At 35.9% G+C, this 9,573-nt stretch overlaps 1 pseudogene; it reads left to right on the plus strand.

The window, feature by feature from the left end:
- The first annotated feature begins 7,357 nt into the window (after positions 1-7,357).
- LOC117104824 overlaps positions 7,358-9,573 on the plus strand; it is a 9,266-nt pseudogene continuing 7,050 nt past the window's right edge.

The raw sequence follows: 9,573 nt of genomic DNA on the forward strand, positions 1-9,573 counted from the left end.
TATAGATATAAATTTTTTCTTTTTTTTTAAATAGCAAATAGTAGCTTTTCTCATGAGGTTCTAACATTTTATGAGGCCTGTGGATGTGAAACTAGCAAATAGATTTATTAGGCCTAAACTTGGAATTGAGATTATGGAATCTGACATTCACCAAACTGGGTTTTTGACAGACTGCAATAAGCAATATGGCAGTAAACCAATGTGGTATTCGGCAAACTATCTTACACAGTCTTATTTGGCATGCAGGTACATTTTAGTTTTATTTCTGATTATTAAAGAGTAAGCCTAAATGTGCATTTTTTAAATTTTTGCAATACAGCTAGTTGGTTGTGTTCAGGCCAATATCACAATGTTACTGTAAATAAATATATAAAGATTTAAGGTAAGTTGCTGAAAGCAACATACAGTAATTATGATAATTGGTAGGTGACATTTTAAATTAGAAATTGGGAGCATTGAGTCTCTAAGGGTGCGTTTGGGCGAGGTTTTTTGTGGAGTCTAACACGGAATAAATCCGGAAACGACCATTTCCAGTCCTCACCCAATTGGGTGTTAAACGCGGACCGCCTGCTGATACCCGCTGATAATCCAACGCTGCAAATTGCAGTGTTATGGAGGAGCAAAAACAGCATGCTTTAGCAGCAGGGAGCATTTTTTATCACTTAATCAATTTTTGATTGCACTTTAATAGTTTTGGCAAATACCAGAAGTAAAGTTTGTTTAAATTGCCCTGGTCCCTGCTTTTTTTACAGTTTATTTCCAAACACAAAACTGAAAAGCTTGATAAAATAAATTATTTCAGCGGAGGGCTAGCCTGGAATCCAAATTGTTACCTTACTACATACGTCTGCTGCATGCACGCGTGATCGTGGCACCACTGCTTATCCGTTTGACAATGGTAGTAATTTGCTGTTTTAAACTACTGTACCATTGTCAAACGAATGAAAGTTTATTCATAATATTACACCCAAAATGCACATCTGCAATTTATTGAGTGTTTGTAATGTAGGCCCATGCTTTATGAAACTTATTGTTGTTATAGCTTCTTTGGTCATTTCACTACTTAAATTGAAACAACAACATTATGCAGTGGACCAAATTAAGCGTGGGGTGATGCAAGGATCCAGGGCAACTTGATAGAAACTCATCATTTGCATATTGACCTTTAGGTTTTACATTCAAAGTCAATGGTTTTTGAAAGCTGAGTTCTGCACGAACAGGTAGACCACCCGCAAATACAATACCGGTAGAAACCCTATGTAAATTTTCCCTGTTCCTGCATGAACGCACCCCATGTCAAAGGGCCCAAGTGATCGAACTGATATTGCCGAGGATGAACCTCCTAAATCTAGGCCAACCATTCATGTTCTAGGCTAATCCACCAAATTTTTCGCATTGTTATAAAGATCACAGATAATATAGCGGTGACGGAAGCATTTAGAATTTGGTCAGGCAGGAGAGTTTTATTAGGATTTAGTCCTTCCAGATGCTTGGAAATACTTTAGCACTCTCAAATTTCAAAAACGATCTCAGCAAAATATTGATCAGGTGGCTGTCTGACATGTTGGACTGCTTCCGCCTCTCATGTAATAAGTGATTGATATTTTTTGCTTAAAATGAAGATGTACTGTACAGTAAAATGTATGCGTATACATATTCTATTTTTGCTGATTTAATTATAATATGACATTATTACCACAAATTGTTTTTGGTAGTATGGGAGGAAATTTGTTATTATCAGTTGGTAACACCTTGGTCTACATGACCCATTTGAAAACTCATAGTTCCTAGTATCTGTAGGATGAACTATGCTTAGCTAGCCGTTTAGCAATTACTATTAGTATCCCCAGGTATGCCCATCCCACAACAGACAGTAAAACACCTACCTTACTGCAATTTGGTCTTGATATTACTTATTCCAGGTTAGAGAGCTCTGTATTCTCTACTTCATGTATCAAAGTCGCTACCTGACTGGTACCTCCGTACGTATTTCGTGGATGGGTGTTGGCTTTGAAAAAATATTTTTGTAAACGTCATCATAGACGGGTTTCCGGACCAGTTCTTCATGATGTCGGCTTTTTCACAATAGTATAAATAAAGGGTGTTTGCTTTGAAAAAAAAAAACTTCCGTAAACGTCATCATAGACGGGTTTCCAGACCAGTTCTCCATGATGACGGCTTTTTCACAGTAGTGTAAATAAAGGGTGTTGGGTTTGAAAAAAATATTTTGTGAACGTCATCATAGACGGGTTTCCGGACCAGTCCTTCATGATGTCGGCTTTTTCACAATAGTATAAATAAATAAAATATTTCCGGAAACGTCAAACCGGCTCTCATGATTTCGAAATTGTCATTAGAGTGAAGGTATTTGTAATATGCAGTATTATTGATCACTGTGGCATATTAATTATTATACTGGATTTATATGTTAATGTTGTTTGGGTGTTAAACATTGATTACACACTGTAGGAATTAACACCGGGGCCCATCTGTTGAATGCATTGTTAATCTTGATAAAAAAAATGACATTTTCAAAATATTTTGACCTATTCAAAAAGTTAATTGGACTGAAGAATTCATTGAAATTGTAGGCCATGCCTTATGTTAGTGAGCTGTTGAATGACTTGACAGTTCACTTGAATCAAGACAGGGTGCAAAGGCATAATTGTGTTTTTCAAGTTAATTGTATTGAATTATTTCCTTGAGCTATTCATAATTCAAGTTTTGTGATTCATATTTTAATGTATATAGTAGGTCATGAAATCTGTTGTCCGGATTTTGTTTAACTATACACCGATCAGTTTACAGTGATTATTATTTCTCTGCTGACACCACGGCAGGGGTTTCTCATGCAGTGTCTGCTGCAAATTCAATATTGGTATTGTCAGGTTTGTATCTGTAAAAATATAAGAATAGATGGTAGACATTTGAAGGGTGGGTTATAGATAACATTTGTAAACTATAAATATTAAGAGAGAATTTTAAGTGGGTTTAATTAAGCCATGAAATTAAAGCTTTAGACTGGGTGGAAGATTTCCAGGGTGGGGGCCCACCTCTTCCCACCACAAGTACATCCCTGTATTGTATACCTCCATAATTTTGTTGTCATCATAATCTAATCTAAAGACTATGTTCCACAACATATTGGATACAACATGCGTATGAGAAACCCTGAGAACCCCCTATCCCACAACAATAGCTGTCCCAATAAAGGGTGCCCTTACAAGGACTCAATTGGATTTGTGTATACCTTTCAATGATCAAGTTCTGCTAAGCAGAATTTTTTTGTAGTGTTTTATTTTCTCCTGAAATGATGAATAAAATAATAAAGAATAAGAATAAAGAATATATAATAATTAATACTGTAGTTCCTCTGCTACAAGACCCCTTGGGTTATAAAGCCAATTTTGTGTTTTATGCCCAATTTTATGTCGGTGTTCCACCAGGCAAAGGCGCAGGGTATTGATTTGAATCAGCTGTGAATTAAGCATGCACTGTTGAAAAACTGCTTTTTGATTGGGCATCCTTTCAAATTTCAGGACATGCTGTCTAGTGTCGGTTTTAAAAGGATTGTTGTGTTTTTTTTTGTTGTGAAAATGAGATTTCCCTTCAAAAGAAGCCAAACTTGTCCAAAGAGTTTTACACTTTTCAGGTGCGCCCTTTAGTGCTGTACAAATTAATCGTAAAAGTAAAATACTAAAAAAGTAAAGACTTTGATGGGTTGCAACATGAGTTTCAAAAGCTCACCATATGAGACATTTAATCTGTTAGTCCCATATGCAATACGGCCTGTTTGCATGAAGGGCTCCACTGGAAATATGTCTTCTTCAAACTTAAACTGTTTTTTTTATCCTTGGTGTTACACTGAATAAATCCAATAATCCATTTCATAGTTTGAACTGCGCATGCCCATATCGAAGTTCAATCAATAACCTTTTTTTTGTCTGTTGTTTGTCAATGGACCTTGATATGAGCATGCGCAGTTCAAACTATGAATTGGCTTATCCAATCCATTAAAAAAAGAGTGATTAATGTGATTTCATCGATCAGATGTTTATTAATCTACAGTCACAGATTTATTTTCATTGCAGCCAAAAACAAAATGCCTTGTGTTTAATGACACGAAAGATGAGCCAGAAATCCTAGAGCATTTTAAAGATGAATACAGCAGAAATGCGGCTGATGAATGTCTACCAGTTACCAACAATTTGGTTACCAGCAACACAGGAAGACAGCCACTCACAGAGCCATTGGGGTGAGCCTGTAGACCATGCCAAAGCCACTGCAACCTATCCAAACCAGCAGTACCAATGGTAGGTTAACATCTAATTCTGTGCTCTTAAAGTATGCCAACCTCCCCAAACCAGCAGTACCAGTGATAAGGTTAATATCTATTTCTGTGCTCTTAAGGCATGCCAACCTACCCAAACCAGCAGTCCCAGTGACAAGGTTAATATCTATTTCTGTGCTCTTAAAGCATGCCAACCTACCCAAACCAGCAGTACCAGTGGAGAGGTTAACATCCATCTCTGTGCTCTTAAAACGTCTCTGTGCGCATCCTTTCTTTGCATGTTTAGTTGACTTCAGCTGCATTCACATCGGATCTAAACCGAAATTCGGACCGCAAATGGGATGCGCTGAATTCAATAGTCCCTATTTTTTACACACCGAGTCGATTTTCTGATCAGTTCGGTAGGTTTTCCGATACAAAAATTTGAATTTAGTGTGAATGAATGTACCTTATAAATTCAATATTAATGTTGGTGTTTTGTTAATATCTTTCAGTGTAATAATGGTTATAAGTGTATAGAGTACAGTTACTCCATAGAGTGCAAATCGGCAAAAAAGCCTTTTTTGCCGATTCCATTATTTTCTTTCATGCTCAAAGGGTGTCAGACAATTTTTCAAATTTCTGTTGCCTTCACCTTGTTTAACTTCACTGTTTCACCACAAAATTTAATCACCTTCTTCCTTAGATCAATGTGTACCACTCCACTGAATGGTATGATGATCCATTCATTAGTTTTTGCATAATCATGTAAAAATTAACAGAGAGAGAGATAACTTTCTTGGTGGTGGTATAATAAAGGTTTATTTGAATATGAAAAATCATAATGATAAATGGTACCAAGCACTCAATTAAAGTAAAATATCATTAACCCATTACAATATGCAAGTGTCAAACTATCAAATCCCAATTTCACCAGGAAGTTTGAGAAAAAAACTTAACAAGTGTGCTAGTTGTCATTTCAATCCAACCCTTGTTAGTTGTAAAGATATTAGAACCGTCCTTTTTATATTAAGGGCATTGTGGACAAGATTATATCATGAAATTATTAATGAATACGAGGTGCCAAATGGCACACTACCTGTTCTGTCATACAAAACCATGTTTGTAAGGGACATATCATGTTTTGTAATATACAAAAGTTATTCTGTCTTTACAAACATATTTTGTAAAAGACAAAACCATGTTTGTCTGTACAAAACATGTTTTGTAAAAGACAAAACATGTTTTGTAAAAGACAAAACCATGTTTGTCTGTACAAAACATGTTTTGTAAAAGACAAAACCATGTTTGTCTATACAAAACATGTTCTGTAATAGACAAAACATGTTTTATAAAGACAAAACCATGTTTGTCTGTGCACAGTGGCGGATTTAGAGGGGGGGGGGGCGTAAGGGGCGTATGCCCCCTCTATTTTTTTTTTGTAAAAAATTTGTTTTGTATTCTTATCAGAAAATTACCATGCTAAATATTAAAAATTAATCAAATATCAAATCAAAATTAATAAAGGTGCTAGAGGTTTAAGGGAGAATCTCCCCTTGCACTCCTATTAACAGGGGCTCTTTCCTGACACTGTAACTTAGTTCAGACATTCATGCCCCCTCTTTCCTACCGGGCTGGATCCGCCCCTGAGTACAAAACATGTTTTGTAAAAGACCAAACTCTGTTTGTACAAAACATGTTTTGTAAAGAAAAAACCATATTTGTCTATACAAAACATGTTTTGTAATAGACAAAACATGTTTTGTAAAGACAAAACCATGTTTGTCTGTACAAAGCATGTTTTGTAAATGACAAAACCATGTTTGTCTATACGTGACAAAACATGTTTTGTGGAGACAAAACCATGTTTATCTATACAAAACATGTTTTGTGAAGGCAAAACCATGTTTGTCTGTACAAAACATGGTTTGTAAATGACAAAACCATGTTTGTCTATACAAAAAATGTTTTGTTGTAGACAAAACCATGTTTGTATATACAAAACATGTTTTGTAAAAGACAAAACCATGTTTGTCTTTTACGAAACATGTTTGGTAAGACGAAAAACATAGTGTATAAACAATTGATAAACTGAACACTTACAAGTCATACAAGGTGTATCGGTAAATTAAGCTGTAACGGTAAACTTGTTTCTGATTGAAGCTGTAACAGTAAACTTGTTTTCTGAATGAAGCTGTAACGGGGCCGCTTATTGCCCTGGGGAGAACACTGACGTGCAATACCAGACCAGGTGAGTCAAGTTGATCCACGCCCTCCCTCAAATTATTCCTCATTATGTATTGTTCTATAATAGGCTATGTTATATTGTGACATTGATGACACAAAGGCCTATTGCTTTGTAGGCTATGTAATATAATTTAGGTGCTTATGGAAATAGATGAAAATCGATAGGTTCTTATAATGGGAACTTATTAAATTCAAGAGGCACCTTTTGAATGAAAAAAAGATTATATAGGACATTACGAATGGTGGTTAGGCGCGGAAAAGGTAATCGTCCAGAGAACATAACTCAATAAATCCTAATCATAAAACTAAAAGAATGTAGGTCAACAAAGTTAATCTACAGTAAAGCAAATATGTAAACCATTAAACAATTAATACTGTAAAAAAAATAGAGGTTAATATCGAATGAATCGCAATGCATGTTCAAATGCAAATTTATGAACCTGTCCTAAAAAACAGAGGACAAATATTACACTTAAAAAGGTCTAAATATATTTCCTAGACTTGTTGAGGTGGTAATTCAGATAACAAAATATTTCTCTCTTTTAAACAACATACAATTAACTGTTTACAATAAAAATCAAAAAGGTCATTAACAATATTATTAGGAAAAAAAAATTAGATAAATTATCAAGTAATAAGTGGCATTTATACTCATTGAACCCATCATAAAATACATCCCAATAAGATGATAATCCCCATGTTTCAAGATCATTTTGAAGATGTTAAAGACAATTATCCTGTATATGTTTTAAAGATGGACAGTCAAAACATATACAGGATAATTGTCTTTAACATGTATATGTTTTAAAGATGGACAGTCAAAAGGGAAATGGTTTAAGTCTTTAACTGACTTACATTCACAAATTTTGCACAAGCCAGTGTGTTTATGAGACCAAGATCTTTTCCTTCCTTCCAAATCCAATGTATTGGTTCTGGCCTTAAACTTCAAATTTACATGGGTGAAGTTTACCTTGTCAAGTAGATAATTCTCTAAACCTGGTTGTATTTTATATTTAATATAATCACTTAATGATAATTTATTTCTTGCTTTTTCAAACCATTCTTTATTGTTATTACAAGCATTTTGATAAACAAAATGTCTTAACCAATAGTTTATACCATTTTAACCTGTGTGTTTTAATGCCTTAAAAGTAAATTATCTCTGAAATAATCAATTCCAAGATGTTTTTTGTGCATCTTGGATTTATAGGTTATAGGAAACACTAATAGCAATTCAATGGTGTTGTTAATACCAACATTTAAAGGAAACAACGCCCTCAGCATTTACACCAGAAGGCGAGAGACTTGTTTGTAGAAATGCCTGCTAAACTTCAAGCAGTACTAACAAATTAAAAAAACACAGTTAATGCTCCAAAGAGGTTAATAGGTAGATGATTCGAAGATCCAGCAACGCAAAAGATATGAAAACAGTAGCATATGACATAGTCAAAGCCAGCAATGCTGATGCCTGGTTATCAGCACATAGTAAAATGTATTCACAAAGTCAAGTTGGAGCTTTTTTCCTGGTCAAGTTGAAAGAAACAGCTGAAAGTTAACTTAGGGCAAACGGTCAAAACAGTCATCACAGTGCCAGCCTATTTTAGTGACTCACAGAGACCAGGCAAAAAAAGATGCAAGTCAGATTGCAGGATTGGATGTTTGCATGTAATAAATGAACAAACAGCAGCAGCTCTTGATGGTTTGGACAAGGCTGACTACAAAATTATTGCTGTTTACGATCTCGGTGGTGGTACCTTTGATATTTCAATCCAAGAAATCCAGATGGGTGTATTTGAGGTAAAGTCAGTGAATGGCGACACATTACTCAGAGGAGAGGACTTCGACAACATGGTTTTTAACTTCTTGGTGACAGAATTCAAGAGAGACTGGCTTTGAAATGAGTTATCATCCGCACTCCAAGCGGATGTGAATCTGCTACACAGGATGATGAACGCCACCAGCACCAAGCTCATGAATCTGAAGCTGTCCAGGACTAAAGTTGAATTCCTTGTTGACGGCCTCATCAAGAGGACAGTTGAACCATGTAAAAAGGCAATGCAGGATGCCGAAGTGTCTCGTGCGGACATCAAAGGAATGTTATTGGTCGGTGGCATGACATGTCAGGGGTGTATCCAGGATTTTTTCTGGGTGGGTCGTGATCATAATTTTTGGACCTTTCAGAGGGGGACAGGAAGATCGATTACAATGCCAACAGCTTGAAGCGGATGGGAGGCTCATTTTCAGAATTGCTGGAATTGAGATAGATTATGTCACGCAATTGGCAAGGTCTTTGGACTTATTGCTGGTACCTCATCAATACTTTTTCATTTATGTCATTGTGAAAAGGTCCTAGAAAAAAATGTCTTTGGAAAAAATGTGGGCCTTTGAAAGGCCTTTTTAGGGGATCGTAAGACCCTCCTGAACCCCCCTTGCATACACCCATGCATGTATGCCCAAGTTACAAGCAATAAGCAACAGGTATTTGGTCGTCAATCAAGTAAGTTTGTAAACTATGGGGTGCCATACGCAGCAAAAGTCCATGTTAAAATCAAAATGTACTTGCAAAATTCAATGTCTGATTTATCAAAACGTAGGCTAAATTTCTCAAAATGTAGATCTAGTTTCCCAAAATGAAGTTCAAATTTTTGAAAACGTAGTTCAAATTTTCCAAAATGTAGTTCTAATTTCTTTAAAATGTAATTCAAATTCAAAACGTAGGTCTGAATTAATCAAACGCGCTCTCCAAACTCTATTCCAAAACGTAAATAAAAAACCAGGCTGGTTTGAAATGCATTTGACAACAACACTAGAAATGGACTTTTGCTGCTTATGGCACTAGACTTGCGAAATGTAAAGCAAAACTAATCAGCCAAGCATGACGTGGCCTGTTCCATTAATGATGGGGGAATCATTTTTCGCTACAGTCCAATTCCGTGAACAACGCTTCCCAGTGCGTCTGCTAATTTTTAATGGTCAGGGTACCGCGATCACGAGCCCTATGCTTGGCATTATAGGCCAGGCTTATGTGGGTTGGGATTTGCAACAAGGTCTTGGAC

This window comes from Anneissia japonica, unplaced genomic scaffold (assembly GCF_011630105.1).
Source record: "Anneissia japonica isolate Jap-2015-1 unplaced genomic scaffold, ASM1163010v1 scaffold2834_len698180_cov181, whole genome shotgun sequence".
Taxonomy (NCBI): Eukaryota; Metazoa; Echinodermata; class Crinoidea; order Comatulida; family Comatulidae; genus Anneissia; species Anneissia japonica.